Source organism: Mustelus asterias, unplaced genomic scaffold, assembly GCF_964213995.1.
Source record: "Mustelus asterias unplaced genomic scaffold, sMusAst1.hap1.1 HAP1_SCAFFOLD_310, whole genome shotgun sequence".
In the NCBI taxonomy this organism is placed as follows: domain Eukaryota; kingdom Metazoa; phylum Chordata; class Chondrichthyes; order Carcharhiniformes; family Triakidae; genus Mustelus; species Mustelus asterias.
In genome coordinates this window covers 125,248-133,976 of record NW_027590274.1, presented here as the reverse complement: position 1 = coordinate 133,976, position 8,729 = coordinate 125,248, and the positions used below count along the sequence as shown (strand labels likewise).

Here is an 8,729-nt window from a genome sequence, read left to right as displayed (position 1 = left end):
TTTCTGGTTCAATCCTGAGCAGAAACATATTAACCTGGTGTTGTTAAACTTCTTACTGAGAAACATATTAAACAGGAATAGGAAATGGTGGAAAATCTCAGCAGGATTGACAACCTCTGTGAGGAAACAAACGTTTCAAATCTGGATGACCCTTCATCAGATTTCCTGATTCGACACATTGGCTCTGTTCTCTCTTCACAGATGCTGCCAGACCTGCTGAGATTTTCAAGTACTTTTTTTTGTGTTTCAGGTTCCAGCATCAGCAGTATTTCACCTTTACAGAAACATTTCCAAATGTTTTCAATTTCAGAGTAATTCAGCTTTCAGAAATAATCACGCATTTGCCACGAAACATTAACTGACCTGCCGAGTATTTCCAACATTTTCTGATGGTAACGCCATGAATCAACCTGTGAAAAGAACAAAACGGATGTTCTGTGATATAAAGCAAGGGAGGATGTAAACATAAATTGCCGGGGACAATTGACGGGATTGTGCAAATGGGTTTATTTTGTTTCTCCAGGGAGCTCAAACTGGCACAATGATCACTCCTGTTATCGATCAGGAAGTAATTTCAGCCCCTCCTAAATCATGTGCTGGTCGGCAGCTATAAAATCAGCATTCCCTGACCGGGAATCGAACCCGGGCCACGGCGGTGAAAGCGCCAAATCCTAACCACTAGACCACCAGGGAAGATGAGAGCAAATGCTTTCATCTGACTGGTACATTGTCGCGTTTTTCAAATACTCAAGAAAGGATTGTCGGAAAAAAACCCTCATGTTTAGATAGAACACCAATGATTCCTTCAGCAAACAGCAAATTACTGCAGATGCTGGAACTTAAAAGAAAAACTTAAAATGCTGTAAAATCTCAACAGGCATGGTGGCATCTCTGGAGAGAGAATGGAGCCAACGTTTCAAATCTGTATGGTCAGTCATCAAAGATGAAGACAGTAAAGGGGGACGAGATTTACACTTTAAGTGTGGGAGATACGGGGGGTGAGGGTGGGAGCCGTGCGTAAGAACATAGAACATAGAACAGTACAGCACAGAACAGGCCCTTCGGCCCACGATGTTGTGCCGAGCTTTATCTGAAACCAAGATCAAGCTATCCCACTCCCTATCATCCTGGTGTGCTCCATGTGCCTATCCAATAACGGCTCAAATGTTTCTAAAGTGTCTGACTCCACTATCACTGCAGGCAGTCCATTCCACACCCCAACCACTCTCTGCGTAAAGAACCTACCTCTGATATCCGTCCTGTATCTCCCACCACGAACCCTATAGTTATGCCCCCTTGTAATAGCTCCATCCACCCGAGGAAATAGTCTTTGAACGTTCACTCTATCTATCCCCTTCATCATTTTATACACCTCTATTAAGTCTCCCCGCAGCCTCCTCCGCTCCAGAGAGAACAGCCCTAGCTCCCTCAACCTTTCCTCATATGACCTACCCTCCAAACCAGGCAGCATCCTGGTAAATCTCCTCTGCACTCCTTCCAGCGCTTCCACATCCTTCCTATAGTGAGGTGACCAGAACTGCACACAATAAGAGTTGACCAAGTTGTGATAGACAAAAAACAACGGAATGTAAATGGTGGCGGTAAAAGCAAAATACTGCGGATGCTGGAATCTGAAACAAAAACAGACAATGCTGGAACATCTCAACAGGTCTTCTGACTCCGCAGTCAGGAATTCAGCCTGTGCATGCTCTCGAAAGGAGCTACTTGCACACACGCTGCTTTACCCCAGCAACTTTTTCAGTTGGTCATGTGTCTGCTCGTTGTTCCTGACAAAAACGACACGGCACACACTCCTGTATTCAAACCGAGCTGTTCGGCCAAATAGATGCTAGCAGCAGTGGGATTCAAACCCACACCTCCGTAGAGACTGGAGCCTTAATCCAGCGCCTTCGACCGCTCGGCCGCGCTACAACGTTGCAACGCATCGCGATCATGTTATTTAATGATAATGTTACCGAAATTCATTAAACGCGATGGAGCTTGGAAAGGCCATCAGGAGGAAGGAGCCTGCTCCTTCACTGATTCAGGGAAGTCTGAACTGCGAAACAAACAGAAATCACCTCATGTCAGAAACACAATGAGCTGCAGTGAAGGGCCGGCATCATTTAAACTGTCCATCAGCTCGTCTCTTCCCAATTTCCTGCCAGAAATGACAACGGAACCTCCTGTTGAATTTGCACAGAGTCTGCACTTAAGGATCATATTATGTTTTATATGTTCATCCAGGCAATAACTCACATTTGTTTTCAGAGTTTGGATGGTGGCAATAAATCTTCAATTCCTGACCAGTAATCTTAACAGCAGCGAAAAAGTCAAACTCTAACCACCAGCTCACAGCGTGTTTTAGAATTTAAATTATCCACGCTGCTTTTGTTTTCACGCCAGACCAGTTTCGCCACAAACAGCTTTCTCCTGCAAAATGGCAACTTGTGGTTCAACACCAGTGATGTGCTCAGCCAATGATAACATACAACGGACACTCCACTGCATTTATCACTTTTGCTTCCGACTGTTCGGAACCGGACAGAAATATTTCCAAATGCTTTTCAATGCAGGGTGAGGGAGCAGTTTCATAATTCAGTGTCACTGTAAACAGTAAAATCTGACCCATTACCAGACAGATTTTACCTTGCAAAAACGTCTCAACCGTTCGTACTTTGCTGCCTTACACTTTCCTTCTCTTTCTGTATTTATTCTTGACGTGTTGCACACGTGAAATTTCCAGCTCTGATATAAACTTGCAAACCTCACTCGGCTGCTTCTAGTAGACCTGTATTCGATCGGAGAGTAAATCAGATCATTATTGATGGTTTGCTGAGAGCAAGTAGTCTTATTTTCCTCAGCGGGAATTGAAACAAGTTATCCCTGGGGGAGTGTTGAACACAAACACTGAACTATCAGGGAAACTGGTGAACTGTGTTTTTTAAACTGACTTAACTTATGTCCCTTGCTTATTATTTCTATCTCAGATCTTTTTCACTTGTGACATGTTTCTCCTTCAAAATGTTCTGTTTGGATAGAACATAAATGCCTCCTTCAGCTGATGACAACACGGATTGAATTCGTTGGGACATGGAATTGAGGGTGAGGTGAAATAATCCCACAAGCTGCTGAAGTTTAGAAGGATGAAGGAGAATCTGATCGAGGTATATAAAACTCTAAATGGATTGATAGAGCAAAGGTAGACGAAACGTTTCTTCCTATGGGGCAATGTCGAACAAGAGATCACGTCTATAGTTTGAGAGCCGGTACATTGAACACTGAGATGAGGGGGAACTACTGCTCGCAGAGGGTGGTGAATTGGTGGAACTCGCTGCTCCATAGCGCGGTCGAATCTGAATCGTTCAATGATTTCAAGAAAGGATAGATTTAGTTCTGGTAAAGAAAAATGCATTAAAGGATATGGAGAACAGGTGGAGAGGTGGATTTCAGATCAAGGAGAGGTCAACAATGATCTGATTGAATGGTGGAGCAGGACCAAAGGGCTGAATTTGCCGACATCTGCTCCCAATTCCCATGTTCCTATGATTCGATGTGTAACGTTCAATTTTCAAGCCCACCAACCTCATCACTGCAGTTCTGTTGAAGTATATGTACAGTACGTCCTCTGCTTCCCCTACACCCACAACACATGTGAGTCGTGCAAGTAACGTTGTAATCGTCTCACTCTGTGGTGTAATCATTCTGTCATTCTCTGTTTCCCTCATTTATTTTCTCCTGGCTTCCACGCTACCAGATGTTGTTATGATTCCTCCCTGCTCGATTTCACTTTTTAAAACTTCTTCTATTTCTAAACATTCCCAATGTTAATGAAAGGTCATGGAGGTGAAGGTTTAACTTTGTTTCCATCTGCACACACGCCGGTTAACTTCCTGAGTTTTTCCAACCTCAACACATTTCAGTGCAGATGTCGGATCCGCTTTTACATGGCAGTGAAAATACATTTGGTTGACATGTTATTTGAGAGATGGCTTGATGGACTAGGGGTGTGATTCTCGCTTCAGATGTTAAAATCCGCAAACGTGCGAGCGGTCCCGGGTTCAAATTGTGGGCAAGCCTTTGTTCCGAAATGGACAAGTAGCGGATTCTGTTTGTTTATTTCCCGTGATATGTTGGAATTGGTTCACATGGGGTAGGACTTGATAACCCGAGCACTGACTGCAAGGCTTCTGTTAGCACAGCACACTCACAGAGAATCTAGACATTTTCAAAAAGTGACAATTTTTGCGGACATTCACTTAATTCTTATTCACCCAATCAGAGCATTCCATGCTTGTGGGTTCAGAGAGTTGTTGTTTGTATATTGGGTTGTGGGTGTCTGCCTCACTCTCTGTCCCTCTCTGTTGCTGAAAACCTGTCTCAGACTCTTTCACTCTTTCAGTCTCTCTGTCTGTGCATCGATCACTGTTCCCCCTTTTGCTCTTTGCTCCCTCTATTCTCTACGTTTAACAAAGGTTCACTGGATTTAATCCTATAATGAGGCAGTTGTTCTGGGAGGAGTGATGCAGTGGGATGAGACTGTTCTCTCGTTAGATTAGAAAATTGAGAGGTGAGCTGATTGAAACGACTGAAAATGGGGCGACAGTTTGACTTCGGACATGCTGAGACGCCGTTTACCCACCTGGTTTGAGTGACAAGCAATTTACTGTGAAATTCCCCGAGTCACCAAACTCCAGCGCCTTTTCGGGTCAGTGCACCTAACCAGCACCTCTTTCAGACTGTGGGAGGAAACCCACGCATTCACGGGGAGAACTTGCAAACTCCACACGGGCAGTGACTCAAGCCGGGAATCACAACGACACGGGTCAGTGTCGCTGTGATGAAGCAGTGCGAACCAGCGTGCCACCCTGCTGCCCTATTAATCTCACGGTTCCTGCTTTCTGAGTTAACCCTATCTCTGCTTCCCCGGCATTCGAAGAGTTTGTGCTTAATTCAGCGGGAAGTTTTCTTCTCATTTTGCGTGAGATTTGAACGAGGATCCGGGAGATTGTGTCTGTGGGAACAACAATCATCCGCAATGTCATTCAATCACTCCAGCCTTACATCTTATCACAAGGTCCTAAATAGAGTTCTCTCCCTGTATTTGCCGTAACTTCAGTGTATTTTTTTCTAATTCCATTTAGATTAGTTTTCTTTAACTGAACTTTGCCTCCTTACGTAGTTAAAGGGTAGATGTTTTAATTAATAATAAGATACAACAATGTGTCACCCTGTTTGACATGAAATAATACAAAATGAGGATTAATCATTTCAAAATACGTTCTTAATTCAATATATATTTTGGAGGGGGTCTACCTCGGGGTGCCATTCACTCACTCATCTGTCCTAATTTAAACAAGAGGTGGGATGACGAGAGTCCAGATTGCGAAGAGTCACACCATGGAAACGACAGCACTCTGACCTTTGACATTCGGCCTTTCTCCCAAAAGACATACACACACACGCACACGCACACAGATACACACACACGCTTGCTCAATAATTGCCAGTCTCCAGTCGAATGGTTGTTGGTGTGTAACACCAAATGTTCCTTTCTTTCAACAGAGGAGTTAACGAGTAGTGAAAGATTTAAAAAAACACATTGTTGATGCAGGCATCTGTCGCCAGTGGCTCAGCAATGTGCAGTGTAATAGAAGTTGAACTGGCTGACAAATTGTCACCCCAATTCCTGCTTTGTGAGGAATTTAAACAAAAGGTCTTTCAACAAATCCATCCTCAACAATGGCAAAGAAGAGCAAGGATCCGCCTAAATTTAAATTCGGTTCGCTGGATTCATATGCTCACCATTAGACCAGAGATCCTACAACAGAGCAGCCAGCTGCTATTTGCAGCGATGTTGGGTTTGTTGAAGGGCATTTCATTTTAAATTCGCAGAAAGTGGAAATCTAAACACTGAGGGAAATTTCATCAAATTCCACCGCAGTCACATTGCAGATGATGCAGCGAATGACTCTCCTGGCGTCATTGCATCAGCCCCAGAGGGCAATTGCTCATGAATACACAGCGCTGAAAGGCAGGGAAGCCATAGTGGGCAAGGGGTCCACCTACATGTGGCATTCAGTCACTCATCTGTCCCAATTTAATCAAGAAGTCGGAGCGAGAGGCCAGAGTGCGTTACACCTTAGAATCGGCAGCACTCTGATCGAAGACAGGAGACTTTTCTACCACAACGCAGACACACACCGCCACACGCACACACACGCGCGCGCGTGCGCACTTACGCACGCACACACATGCCGAACTCCAGTCAATTTATTGTTCTCCGACACCAACTGCTTCCCTCTTTCAACTGAGGAGTTAAAGAGTAGCGAAAATATGAAAAGCATTGACGTTGCAGGCATCTGGTGCCAGAGGTTCAGCAATGTGCATTGTGATAGTCGTTGAACTGGCTCGTAAATTGTCTTCTCGGTTCGTCCTTTTTAACACATTTAAACAAAATGCCCTTCAGTATATCAATCATCTGTACTTGCAAAAGGCTTCTCGGCCTTTTGGCTAAGATCAAGTGTAGTTTGGATTGGATGCTGCACTTGGTTGAGGTCATTAGGTTACATTGAAGATTCATATGTTTCATATGAAGCAATTTTTAAAAGCGGTATCTCGGCCTTTTGGCTAAGATGCAAAAGAGATCAAGTCTTGGAGGAGGTATTGCTTTCCCTCCTCCAATCAGCTTGGCTCATGTAGATCGGGCCCAGGACAGGGTAAATGGTCGCTTGCCCTGTCTTGCCAGCCTGGATCGGAAATGTCTCAACTTGTTGAGACTCTGAATTGGACTTGATTTGATTGAATTAGAAAAGTATATTTAAAAAAATATATATATAAAAAAATCTGTACTTGCAAAAGGCTTCTCGGCCTTTTGGCTAAGATCAAGTTTAGTATGGATCGGATGTTGCGTTTGGTGGAGGTCATTAGGTTACATTTAAGCTTCATTTGAAGCAATTTTTAAAAGCGGCATCTCGGCCTTTTGGCTAAGATGCAAATGAGATCAAGCCTTGAAGGAGGTGAGTCTGCACCTACTCCAATCAGCTTGGCTCATGTCGATCAGGCGCAAGACAAGAGTGAAGGCCCTGTCTTGTCAGCTTGGATCGGAAATTTCTCAACTTGTTGAGACCATGAATTGGACTTGATTTGATAGAATTGAAAAAGTATTTTTTAACAATCTGCATTTGCAAATTGAAGCAAGGTCCCGCCGAGATTTGAACTCGGATCGCTGGATTCAAAGTCCAGAGTGCTCACCATTACACCACGGAACCCACCACACGACAACGAGCTGCAAATGGTCGCTCAATATTTGTGCCAATTTGGACAGCCGGGAGCAATATCAGTCCCATTGCACAAGCCCATCAATTACCCACAGCAATTCATATTTACATTACCCTTGTTGGTTCCTCCTGAAAAAAAATGAGTAAGCTGTCTTCAACTGCATTAAATTTCATGTAGCTCACCACGTGCAAAGAGCAATGCTGGTATCGAACTGTTATAAACCTGACTGTGGTAAAAAATTCTGGTAAAAATGGATGGATGGATGGATGGATGGATGGATGGATGGATGGATGGATGGATGGATGGATGGATGGATTAAATGTTCTGGTAAAAATGATTTGCATTAACTTCAGCGTCTTTTTTTCTCGTTCAATTTGGATTAGTTTTCTTTGACTGAACTTTATCTCCTTACGTCGTTAAAGGGTTGAGATTTTAAAAAAATTAGATACACGGATGTGTCACCCTGTTTGACATGAAATGAAATAAAATGAGGATTAATCATTTCAAAAGATGTTACCAATTGAATATATATTTTGCAGGGGGTCCACCTACGGGTGCCATTCACTCACTCATCTGTCCCAATATAAGCCTGAGTTGGGACGGCGAAAGTTCAGATTGCTAAGCATGACACCATGGAAACGGTCGCACTCTGACGTACGACACGAGGACTTTCTCGCAAAACACACACGCACACACACACACACATACACACTCTTGCTCAATAATTGCCAGTCTCCAGTCGAATGGTTACTTACTGCCGAGGAATGGAGAGCTGGAGTTCATCCAGGAAAGCAGCAAAGTTTAAAAATAATGAGAACCAACCAATGTTCACCTGGTCCATCATTCCTTGTGTCAGTCAATCCATTCTGTTATGCTCTTCATCACAAACTTTCCCTTTTAATCTAATTATTGAGTGATTCCCGTCTTCAATGCCGCAGGAACTCAACAGCTTAATTAATGTTTCGTGAGAAACGAGATAGTTCCGAAATTTGAATCAATTTGAAATAAAACCGGTTGGAAACGCTCCTGGCTGGTCTCGAAAGGTGGATTTTCAGCGTGTGGAGCAAACGTGCTAACCACTACACGACAGAAACAGTCCATGTGCATGGAGTAGTTTCAGCTTACTGGTGGAGCAACCACGCTCATTCGACAAGCCGGTCAGTTGCTCACTTTACATTCTATCTGCTGGTTCCTCTAATCAAAATGAATGATGATGCATTCTACTGCATTTAATTTTAGGAATCACATCTTTGACCAAAGATGTTCACAACGTTTATAGTAATATAAGTGAAAATCTGACAGTGGAGGGATTTGATCCACTCCTCTACAAATATCGCTATCCTAAATTTAGTGCCTTCGACCAAAAGATAAAACGCTGGAAAATCTTAGCAGGTCTGGCAGCATCTGTAAGGAGAGAAAAGAGCTGACGTTTCGATTCCAGATGACCC

The 8,729-nt window shown here is 43.5% G+C and overlaps 2 non-coding genes and 1 pseudogene across 2 annotated transcripts; 1 reads left to right on the top strand and 2 right to left on the bottom strand.

The window, feature by feature from the left end:
• Window positions 1–621: 621 nt before the first annotated feature.
• Window positions 622–693, bottom strand: trnae-uuc (transfer RNA glutamic acid (anticodon UUC)). The gene has a single exon. It is a non-coding gene; the product is annotated as a tRNA-Glu (tRNA).
• Window positions 694–6,493: 5,800 nt separating this feature from the next.
• Window positions 6,494–6,697, top strand: LOC144486265 (U2 spliceosomal RNA; annotated as a pseudogene).
• A 502-nt stretch (window positions 6,698–7,199) lies between these two features.
• trnaq-uug (transfer RNA glutamine (anticodon UUG)) lies at window positions 7,200–7,271 on the bottom strand. Its single transcript has one exon. It is a non-coding gene; the product is annotated as a tRNA-Gln (tRNA).
• Window positions 7,272–8,729: the final 1,458 nt, after the last annotated feature.